This window comes from Ptychodera flava, chromosome 2 (assembly GCF_041260155.1).
Source record: "Ptychodera flava strain L36383 chromosome 2, AS_Pfla_20210202, whole genome shotgun sequence".
Classification (NCBI taxonomy): Eukaryota; Metazoa; Hemichordata; class Enteropneusta; family Ptychoderidae; genus Ptychodera; species Ptychodera flava.
In genome coordinates, this window is record NC_091929.1 from 43929275 (window position 1) to 43941473 (window position 12199).

Genomic DNA, 12199 nt, shown 5'->3' on the forward strand with positions numbered 1-12199 from the left:
ATAGGTTGGCAAGCTACTCACAAATGGAATACCACAGATATTGTGTAGTGTTCCCAATCACAAGCTGCAGAAATATAGACAGTTGCACGACAGACTATGTCTACAGAAATAATTTTTGGGCAATACCTACTTTATTGAGTACATTTTTTGACTCCTGCAAATGTATATTTTTGCTTTTGGCAACAAAAAATAAATGAAGAAACTTTAACCCTTATCCTGCCAAGTTCACCATCATGTCAAGTTGGTTACAATTAGTGAAGTACAACATGTCCCATATGGTGCATTTTCACAAAAACTTTATCATTTGAAGGCCTCTGAAAACATAGATACTGCTTTATTGACTAAAGCTGCTATAACATACCAAGCAAAGTGGGTGAAAATACATATGGTTTTGGCTCAATACTGCTGCTTACTGACTTGGCAGATGGGGAAGTGATACGGTCTGTCAGGAAAATGGTTGAGGACTAAAAGCGATGTGAAACTTTACCATATTTTATGGAGTGAAACACAAACACAGCCACAGCAGGGCAGCTGATAAGCTGGGTATGGTGATAAAGATTGTCTGGACAGAATTTCCATATGGCTGAATCAATATTTCACTGCAACTAGCGGTATGCCTGAATAAACACAGTTGGCATCTCTCTATATAAGCACTGTTCAGGCATTTATTAAGATACAAATATGTCCTGCTTTGATGTCACAGATATCTTTGTTGTGGTTGTCTCTAAATGTTTGGGCAATCCAGATTGTCATTTAAATTGCTGTATGACAATGTAACACAGCTCATAAACCTAAACCATTGATAATGCCGGCATTGACCACAGCTATGGAAGGTACATGTAGATTTTGGGAAGGTGTTCAACAACAGAAAAACACTGCAGCTTTGCTGCCATTGCAAAGACATATATTTTCCGACACAACAAAAGGTTGTTCCCATTCTGGGGGAAAAAACACAAACGGTACTGTGCCAATATCAAATACAAAATAGCAAAGATGTACATTTTCAAACCCAACACAAAGTACCAGTATAGCATCCTGGGAAACAAAAACATTACACGTACATGTACTCAACCAATCTCCAAAATGTTAAATATTGTAACATGCAAAATTCTGAATTTCCTCATTAAATTTACACCCACTTTCCAAGATCTACTGGTAGATTCCTCCAGACAGCTGGGCAGTTTAATTTAAAGTAGAAAGCACCATGTGGACCACCCTCAGATTCTCAAACTTTTACAATGCAGTTTTGGTCTGCCATTCATGGGGCATATTTTGAAGGTCACAATTTTGAAGATTTCACTGGCTTATTTTTGTGAAGAATGAAAATCTAATTTTTCTCCATTCAGTGAAGACACGAACGGCAGCCATTTTGAATTTCAAATGTTGGTAAATGTTGGATAATATGGTTCTCTCTAACTAAATTTTGCACAGTGACCTTGATTTTTAGTCTTGATTTTGAAACGGAACAATTTAAAGGTCTCCTTATGCAAGTGAGAGCAAAATATTGAGTCTTTCAATGTCGAGGCACATACTACCTGAAGTTCTGACAACCTCCAAATGTCCTGTATCTCGAACTTTTTTCACACCTGTTAAACTGTCACCTGCTGGAAAATTGAGGAAATTGCAGATGCTTTGAAAGGTGAGAAATGTCTGTCCACATGTATCTGTACATCTATTCACAAGGCTGTCCAAAAGTTGACATCACTATAAAGGTTTCCACAATTACACCACATCAAGGATTTCTGGAAAGTTGTCCCCTAGGACGGAAGAACAGGCTGTTAAAATCACACACAATAAAGGCAGTCTGAAGTACATGTACTATAAATAGTCCGAGAAAAAAACATTGCAAACCAAACTTCTTTTACTGTAATGTTTTTAATTCAAGCCATGGCTTCTATAAGTTTTATTAGGAAATTTTTTTCAGCCCTACCCTCAGGAAAAAGTCTGAAAAATACTTGCAGCTTTTTTATATTTCCTAGAGCTTAATACTGTTGAGTCTCACGATGAAAGCTACAGTAGCTGGCAACCGTTATGCAAGTGACTTTGGTCTTGGCATATCAACAATCATCACAAATTTACTTTTTCTCAACTTTCTTTCCTCTATACTAATTATCTTATAGAATGTTATGAAGAATGGGGTCATTTAAACAAGTATTTGCAAATTATAATTATATCAAACATTTCTATCACCTATCTGATAATTTAACTGTGCCGCTACATGTTTGTATTGTAGAAATTTGAAATACATGATGGTGGTAGAAATTCTTATTTTAACAACTGATTGAAATTTTACTTTTAAATAAAAAAACGACTGCATTGAGAATACTGAGAAAACATTTTTGACAAAATGAAATACCGCTATGGCCTTCTACCTTTAAATTTTGTGTTACAAACTGATCACTTTTGTATGTCAGACACGAATAAATTTCTCTCAAAACAAATTATCATGTCAATAAAAGAGATTCACAATGTTCATTATTGGCAGATAACGTCAATTCCTGTGCATGATTCAATATCTATTGTTAAGGAACAAAGCATACATGTATATCTGTTTCATTGTTTTGCAATATGACCAAGTAAGAACGACCAGTATAGTCTTTGAAAAACATAAAGTGCTATAATTACGGTAGATCTATTGTGAAGTTTATTAGCCTTGAACCTGTCTAACATGAAAAGAGATCCTTTAATCCTGAAATATCAATGCTATGGCTAAACTACCTGTATATGTAGCTTTACCTGCACTCCATGACAACGTCAATCAATGGTACCAGCAATGTGATGATTTCCACCGGGGGAGGTGTTGGCTTAACAGGTGACTATGACCTTTTTACCAAGCCATGTGAATGAAATTCCCCACCCACAGGTTATAAAAATATGTGGCATACCGAAGGGTTGGGGGGAAAATAGAGGCTACATGCTGATAATTCAGGACTTGATATTTGTCAAAATTCTAGATGCAGTGCATATCTTGGTGATCAAATTCTCTTGTCCTGGGATATCATTTGCAATCAGTTTCCTCATTTGCCCTACACCCTCCCCAACCTACTGGTTGAAACATTGATATGTGCATAAAAAGTCAGGTCTAGATATACATCAGGGAAATATATTTGTTTGTTGGTAGTTACACGATACGGCCATTATGCTTTTTTTAACATATCAACATACATGTCCACCTTAGTGACTTGTCCCAACACTTGCAAGAATTAATGCGAGTTGTAATTCTTAATCATTTGACAATTGCTTCAAAGCACATTTAGTTTACCCTTTCTCCACAATGGTTTAGCCCGACAACACCGAGTGTGAGTCTGTGTACTAGAAAGTCTGTGTGAAAAGGTTGAAGGTTGAAAATCGGACCATAACTTTTTCCAAACCAACAACCTACTTTTGACCAAGCTGCATTTTAAATTTGCTGAACGACTGTTTTCTGCTGTGGAAGAAATCAGAAGCTCAAGTTCAAAACAAAAGCAGAGAACATATGATTAAATGGTACATTTCGCCCCTTTAATCTGTAGTCAGTATTCATAAATAGTATGAGATCATCATCGTCAACTTTGGCTGGTTTGTGTTTCTACCATAGAGGGCGCACTTGTGTGCCAGACTCATTTACAAACAGTCATCAATTGGCAAATTTATCCATATATCCCGTGTGTAGGGCACTCATACGTATCTGGTACTGTACTACATTGTGTCCACTGGCATTTGTAAGAAGGTCAAAGTTTACCTGCAGTGTAAATAATGATTACGATTTAAAATTTCTAACACAGTGTGGAAAAATTAAGTGTGCTTTATTGGTTTACCTTAGACTTGACATAAACATCTATAAACTAGGTACAATCTACAGATAAACCTAAATGTTTATCATCGATGGACATAGCATTAATACTGCTAACTGATATGATCATCATCTTTTAAGTTCAGTGATGAATAAATAATGAAAAATTTCCCCAGTCCAGTCAATTTCTATGACCAGAAGCTTCAAAAGTGACAATGATTATTGGGGTGGGGACCCCCATGTATTTGGTACAGGACATCATCAACATTTTACCCTAGGCAATATGATTTGAAAAATAAATTTGCTAGCATTGTGAACTCCACACAAAATGTACAGGTCTAGAGACTTCATCACTGGGATTAAACCTTTGGGTTCATCATTGAGTGACCAGCCTAACATATTTAAAGAAACAAACTGCAAAAGTTCTGTTTTTTTTCAGTGAAAGAAAGCTACCATTGGACAAAAATGAGGATAGTATCTTTGATTGGGAAAAAAATGATTCAAGTGATGCTAAATTAAGTTGGTAAGATCTCATGAAATGTTTCAAGGTTATTGTCAAGTCCATGTTTATCAGTTTGTAAAGTGTAACAATAAAAGTTGAAACAATAGTAGTGTTCTTTGTTCCTACCTGACTGTGTTTCCTGTCTTGGTTTTATAGTCCAGAGGCACTCTTTTCTGTTTTCAAATGTGTTATTACTCTCTTTATATACTAGTTGACTGAGAGAGATGTCATCATCATAATCACATGAATATATGCCTGTTATATTTTTTACTTACTTTCACAGTTACGGTACTTTCTCATTCACTGTGTTCTAAGCTGCCTTTTGTTAGAAGTTGTTACTGAAAATCCTAAAATATGAATCACTTTCCAAATTTGGCAAGTCATGCCATATTTGGAAGTGAGGACAACTTGGTCATTTCACTGAAGCAATTTGATTGGTCAGAGCAAACGGGATTTTCCCTTCTTAATGTAAATAGGGCTGAGATCACCCAAACCGGGGAGGGTTACCATGCCAACTGCTGTTTCATTGGCTGACTTGAGCACACAATTTACATATTCTATACAACTGACAAAGCCTGTTTACGGCAAGTGATTTCATTGATAAATCACACCCACAAAAAAACAGAGATGAGCAACTCCGCCCAGAACATGTGGGTATATTATGGGTCAAGGTCAGATAGTTCTTTGTATTCAAATTAACTGTGGGCAGTAAACAATCTTCTACAGCTATCAAAAAATGGATTTTGCTTTTGTTCACATGCTTCAAATACATTTATGGGATGATCTAATAAAAAAAATCAGCAGCATTTTAATAGTTAATATTCGTGTCTATTTAGTTAATACTTATCTTCACCGGAAGACTTTACTGTAAAACCTGCCGTTTTAGCCCATATCCTTTTCACTTAATTTAGCTATGTCTGTCAATTTGCTAAAATAAAATGTCCAAAATTTAAATTTTTCCCTATATTTTCTTTGTTGAGTATAAGCTTTTCATCGAAATTAAAAACCAGCTAGTTGCAATGGAAATCAATAAACACTAACAAGCGTGCGGCTTTTTCAAAGTGTTTTACAGTTTACATTTAACTACCTGGGATGTTGTCATTCAAGGGTGTCCATCTTATTTTATTTCCATATTTAATCCTCTTTCTACCAGGCTACATAGCCAAACCACAGAAATAAATACAACTTGGGAGAAAGAGGATTAATTTACATTCTGCAATAATAACTTCCACTGATTTTATGATAACTGTTCTTTTATCATCTGAACTTCGTCCATCACCAAATACGTATCCATGAATAAAAGTGAAATAACAAAGCAGTGCTAGATGATGGTAACAATATGACTGCCACCCTTCCACTTTCATATCTAGTATCATTAACCCTTTGAGCGCCAAAGTCAAGTTTTGACACCTTTAGAAAATGTATTCAGTCAATTTTTTTCAGATTTTTGTCAAAATTTTGATAACAGACTGTACCCAACAAAATGTGACGTCCATTTGGTCCAAAATTATCAAAAAATTTTCAGAGAAATTCATAAAAATTGGTAAAAATGTTGCAATAAAATTTTGGTGGGAACAATTACAGCACTCAAAGGGTTAAACCTTTGAGTGCAAAAGACGATTTTTTGTCACCTTTGTAGAATACAGCACAAACAATTTTTTTCCCATATTTTTGTCCATATTTGTTCATAAATTTTGATAAAAACTAAAGCAATAAGAAATCATGTCAACCAGTCTAAAACTATAGAAGAAATAAAGAAATTTACACAAAAATTTACAAAACATTGCTCTAAAATTTTGGAGGGAAAAATTATGGCACTAAAATGGTTATAAATATCTTTTGTTTGCTTCTTTTCTGTCCCAGAGGGTTACAGATCACAACAACCAGTCTGCATTCATTTGAAAATATGCCTGGCGCCTAATTTCCAACAAACCTGCATATCAATGTTATTCCACAATTCCATGTGATTTCACATTCCAATCAGCAATCTGCATATTGATGTTTATTTTTGAAATATCAAAATTAATTACACTTTCTACTAGTCGATGTTTTGACGTGAATTTCTCATATTTTTTGAACATTTCAACCATTCAACAAAATTAAATTTAGCAAAGACAAGATTATCAAACTATTGCAGATTTTTGTAATTGTGTCTAGGCATTTTATTAAATATGGGACAGTATTCTAACTACGTATGCATGAATTAGATATAAGATCCGTAACCTGTTCACCCCAATTCCCTGTAAACAGGTCCACACTCACAATTGGATTTGGGCTAAACCATGGTGGTGAAAGGGTTTAAAGTTTTGAATATGGTTTTAGTAATAGGAAATATTATAAGTAATATGGCCTAAGGCTGAATGGACAACCTGACAAACAACAGCCACACACAGAAAAAGGGAATTAACTACAAAAGGCAATATTTAAAAAAGTAAACAAACACATAAACAAGCAAAAAAAGAAACATCAGCGTATGTGCATGTAACGGAACGTACCGTAAGAACAAATATATGTAGCCTGCCTGCAAGTTTGTACCAGTATGTATGTATCTACCCAGAATATACCAAATATATTGGGATACCAGGCCCCTATATTGGTATGTGTGTGAAATATTTATCTATGGAACTGGATGTGTTACCGTCATTGCTAGACTGTTTCAAAAACCATGAAAATAGGAAATGCCTGAAAACAGACTTTGCTTTTATAATATTCAGGGTATGTAACTCAATTTAACATGGGTACGTGTATAAAGGCCAGTTTCTGAGAAATACTATCATTGTTTATGTTTGTAATGAACAAGCAGAACATCTGTTGCCGATGGTGACTGCAGAAAGTAAGTAACGGTATAACAATTTTCTTTGTACAGTCTAACATTGAACAAATTAAATCACATTTTACACATTGACGATGAAAATTCTTTTTCGACACAATTTTTTCACTATCATGGAAGCACAGGGTACTAGTATGCAGAAGGTAAGTTACAGAAGTTATGTTACCAGTTTTTCACTTTCAAATTCAATGCAACCTCATTGTCGGCTTTTAAAACTACCGGTACATGAACACTGATGGCTGTAACTAGGAAAGCTCACATGGGGCATGAGGACTGCCTATTAAACCCTTTCACCACAATGGTTTGGTCCAAACCCATTGTTATCAATGGTGATGGTGGACTTTACAAGGAATGGGGGGGATGAACAGGTTGAAAGAATTCATAGTGCTACCCTTTGAATCCAGTTTTACATTGTACGGTATAGTTGGACCAATCACTGGAATCAAGGATGCTTGAAGCAGGACTGTTCTCCAACCTGCACTTTACATCATCTTTGCCACTGATTTAACCTTCTGAGTGCCGAAGTCAATTTTATGCCTTTATAAAATATATGCTAGTCAACGTTTTTTTTAGATTTTTGCTGAACTTTGATGAAAAACAGTAGCCAATGAAATGTGATGTCCATTTGGTCCAAAATTATCATAAAAATTACAGAAAAATTCATAAAAATTGGTAAAATGTTGCACTAAATTTTGGTGGGAAAAAATTACAGCACTCAAAGGTTAACAACCAATCAATTGTTTCATATATCAAGGTTGGACCAATTACCGACAATCTGGGATGAATTAGGTCATGCATATTAACACATTAACCTTTTTCCATGAAACAATGTAAATTTATCTCTGTACCACATGCACAACACTTTTGTACAGATAATAATAAATTATTGATAATTTCCTTGGATTTACAATACTGAACATAAATGGTTGCCTTGGTAACGTGTGAATGAAATAGCGATTATAATATACTCAATGATTTATATGATCTTTGGACCCAAATATACGGTACATTGTTGGTTAGTTTTTTTATGTGTGGTTTGAAAGACAATATGTAATATACTGGTATGTTACACGGATTGAACTGATACAGTTGCCTATACAAGACTTGCCCTTTCTGTTTTAATTTTACTGCACTACGGGCCAGTAGCTGTGACTTTATATGACTTTTGTATGTGAATTGTAAGTTCCTGTGGAACTCTTCAAAGCATAATAAACACAAACTATTTAGCTTGTCGAGGCATTGTCTCCATGTGTAAAATGCATAGTTACATTTGAATTCTAGTCCGAACCACAGGGAATAGAGTAATCTTGTTGTTGTTGTTGTTGTTGTTGTTGTTGTTGTTATTGTTGTTGTTGAACAGGACAGGAGTGACGTTGGGCGACCTACATCGTTTTTTTGTCACGATTACAGTTTTCTTTTACAATTATCTACAACATCGACAAACAACAGCAAGGAATGACACATTGTTTTTTAATATTTTTTATTATCGTCATCATCATCATCATCACCATCAACAACAACAACAACAATAACAACAAAAACAACAACAACAAGATTACTCTATTCCCTGTGTCCGAATCAGAACTAACATGTCAACAATGAATAACGATGCAGTACACATACAAGCAGAGTTAACATTTCAGTGTACCTCAACAGAACAAAAAGCAGTACTGTAGTTGACATTAATTAAAACCAAAAATGGTGGAAAATGATCCTTTACCTTTCAGTCACATTCATTGACTATTTTGCCTTTTACATCTATTTTTACAGTGCTACATTAACAACAGTCACACTCATTGACAGTGTATCATAATTGACATTGAGGATATACATTTCAATTTATTCAGTGATTGATTCAAAGGATTGATTTGGTAATGAGCACAAAAATAGCTCTTTAAAATGTGAGAAAAAGTTTGCAGTACATTAATAATTGGTGATCACTGACAGATCAGACACTGTACAATAACATGAGTAAATTTGTGTCTTTATTCGTTATTCTTCTTAACTCAGTCTCTCTAACCAACTGTTATTTGTAAGTGAACTTTACGTTTCAAAAACGCACAACAGTAGATTATTTTGCTATATCATATGCTAACTTTATTCTCACAGGAGAAAATACCTTTGGTTGAACTATACAGTCCAAAGACAAGAAAGTCACTTCCCTTGTGTTGACAGGAACATGCACAATTGACCTAAACTTAGTATGCACTTGATGATGAACTTTGTTTTTTGGATTATTTTAATATTCCATATGTTACCTCTATTCTCATTCTAGAAAGTAAGTGAACTGTATTCTCATGGGAGGAAAATAGGTTTAGTCGAACTAGTATTGTCCAAAGACAAGAGAAGTACCATCCTAACGATGACAGAAACAAGTTCCATTGACCTAACTTAGCAATTGCACTTGACGATGAGTTTTGTTTTTTAGATTATTTAATATTCCTTATGTTAACTGTAAAACAGTATTCTCATTTTAAAAAGTGGGTGAAAATAGGTTTCATTGAACTATAGTCCGAAGGGAAGAGAATCAACTCCCTGATGTTGACAGGAACATCCGTGCCGTTGACCTAAACTAAGCATTCACTCGATGACAAGTCTGGATTTTTAGATTATTTTAAAATTCCATATGTCAACTCTATTCTCATTTGAGAAAGCGGGTTAAGCTGAACTACCGTCCAAAGAGAAGAGAGCCACTTCCCTGATGTTGACAGAAACATGTGCAGTTGACCTAAACTTAGCATGCACTTGATGATGGGTCCAGTTTTTTATGTTATTTTAATATTCCATATGTTCACAGGTAGAAAGATACCATTACTCTGCATGGTTCACTGGATAACTGCATTTGATCCGGGTAATTGCTCTAAAGTGGCGATGATTCTGCAAATATGCCGTCAGATGGGCCGTCCGGCGGTGGAGACACTGGCAAGAAATATTCATGGGAAAATGGGAAAATGGGAACGTACATGTTGATGCGAAAGTGATAATGTATGTACTGTCACTCAAAGCAGAGCTGCTCTGATGGAGAATCCATACGAGACGATGGGAATTATACACGGCACTGTCTTCACAGTGATTTTGAGGTCGTGGTAATTGTGGGAAAAAATACTGTGGGAACGCAAGACTGACTACTTCCCTGTCATTTTGCAATTAAAATGCAGCCACAAGCAATTTCCCCCTGCAATCACTTCTTGATCTTCCTGGCTGACCTTGAGTTCAAACATTTTTCAAATACCGGTATTTAGCAATATTGACGTGTCAATTTTAAGGGTACTAGTAGAGTTACTACTACAGCTCAATTCACTTGGCACTTTGCATGCACACAGGGATGTCCAAGCACATTGTACAGCAAAGTCATTGTCTGAGATGCTTGACGTCGAGGACAATACCACCGCTGTATATGTACTTGGACATAAATCCCATTAGATTGTGAATAACCTTATTATTATCTACCTTTTTTAGTCCAATTTTACCGGGAAAGTTGAAATTACAACGTTTTTAGAATGCCCTGTCATGCACTGCCTCGCGTGATTGCAAGCAGACGGGGAACATTTTCAGCTCGTCTGATAGTGCACAGAATGAAAGTTCAACCCACACAGTGCAGTGTACTTGCTAGAAATTGTAGTTCTTGCATAATTTCATATATCATACAGTATACTGGTAAATTCACAGGTTTTGGACTGACCATTATTCGCTACGTGACGTATGATGGTTAGATGTTAAATACCAAAACTTACTTTATGATGAAACTCCATAGGATACGGATGCAGGTGCAGAATAATAGTTGTAACCCTAGTCATTATCTTAACTATTTTGTTCAATAACATGAGTATATATAAGTCTCCTTTTCCCTAGAGTATATTTAAACACTGTTCAACATATTAGCCTTGTGGACACAATGATTTGTGTATGATATGCAATATTATTGTGGGCAGATAAATTCTGATCCAGACACTGATTCAGTCTCACCAATAACATTGGATTGAATGCAGTTACATACTGACAAGCTGAAAACTGGGCAATTCATCATGATTTTGGGAGTAGAAAAAAGAAACTTTACTTTATAACAAAAGCAAAAATACAAGAAAAAGTGGAAATGACAGATAATAGAGCTATAACATTTCATTATGCACCATGATGTAACTGATACGGTATTCAGGAGCTTGTTTGCAGCCTAGAAGTAGATACGGTCCACATATTAACTTCAATTTTAATGAACTATAATTCTGGAAAATGTGCATTTTTCAAACACAAACAGATACTCAACAAGCCAGTGGTACGGTGAAAAAATTGTTGACTGTGTGAAGTAAGATGTATTTTTAAACTATGATTCATATCACTCAGTTACATTGCGTGCCAAGCTCCATCAGGTACACGCATGCCAAATGTAAAATTCTACAGGTAGAAACATACTGGCACATCTCCAAATCATGTCGGCAACATCAATACAAATCTATTTTAACAAACCTAACGGTTGACAGACCAAGTACACAGAATGTCTTTAATATGACCTGCTTTAAGTCTCACAACATATTGTGTTAATGTTGGCACTGAGGGGAAACACTTTAAAAAGGAAACATATTTGAGCTGTGACTGAGTCACTCATTTAGCATGATAAATTTACATTGATTCGTAAAAGTTTCATTGTAAAAGTGTAACAGATAGCTTGCCTATAGAAATGAAAGTATATCAGCATCGTCAGCAAAGTTGTCATTCAGATATAATACTTAACTATAACAAAGAATGGTTTAAAATGACTTGATTTTACTGATATTTATCCGTTTTTATGTCACTTTCACTGATTTCCCTTATCATGATTGTTATCACTCGCTGAAAACAAGTGGAAGAAACTAACTTCAATTGAGTACTCCAGAGTACAAAATCACTGTAATAAGCTGACACTCGAATAATGATCATCTCATGATAAGGAGCAGCTCATGTTATGGTTGATATATCAATAATGTTTCACTGGATCTTCATGTTTGTATACTGTTTAATATTATAGAAAACTACTAATTATGAAATGTTCAGAACAGCTTATGACACACCGATATAATTTTGCTAGAAAATATTTCAGGTAGGTATTTTTAATAAGCCT

The 12199-nt window shown here is 35.1% G+C and overlaps 1 protein-coding gene across 2 annotated transcripts in view; it reads right to left on the reverse strand.

Annotated features, from left to right (window-relative positions):
- The window catches only part of LOC139121738 (bcl-2 homologous antagonist/killer-like), a 59893-nt gene that overhangs the window by 15353 nt on the left and 32341 nt on the right, over positions 1-12199 (reverse strand). Inside the window, exon 1 of one of the 2 annotated variants that reach the window (XM_070686875.1) lies at positions 4401-4591. The exons of the other annotated variant lie outside the window; for it this stretch is intronic. The gene's annotated coding sequence lies outside the window, so the exon portion shown is untranslated. Of the gene's footprint in view, positions 1-4400; positions 4592-12199 lie in introns of those variants that run through there. 2 annotated transcript variants of the gene reach the window in all.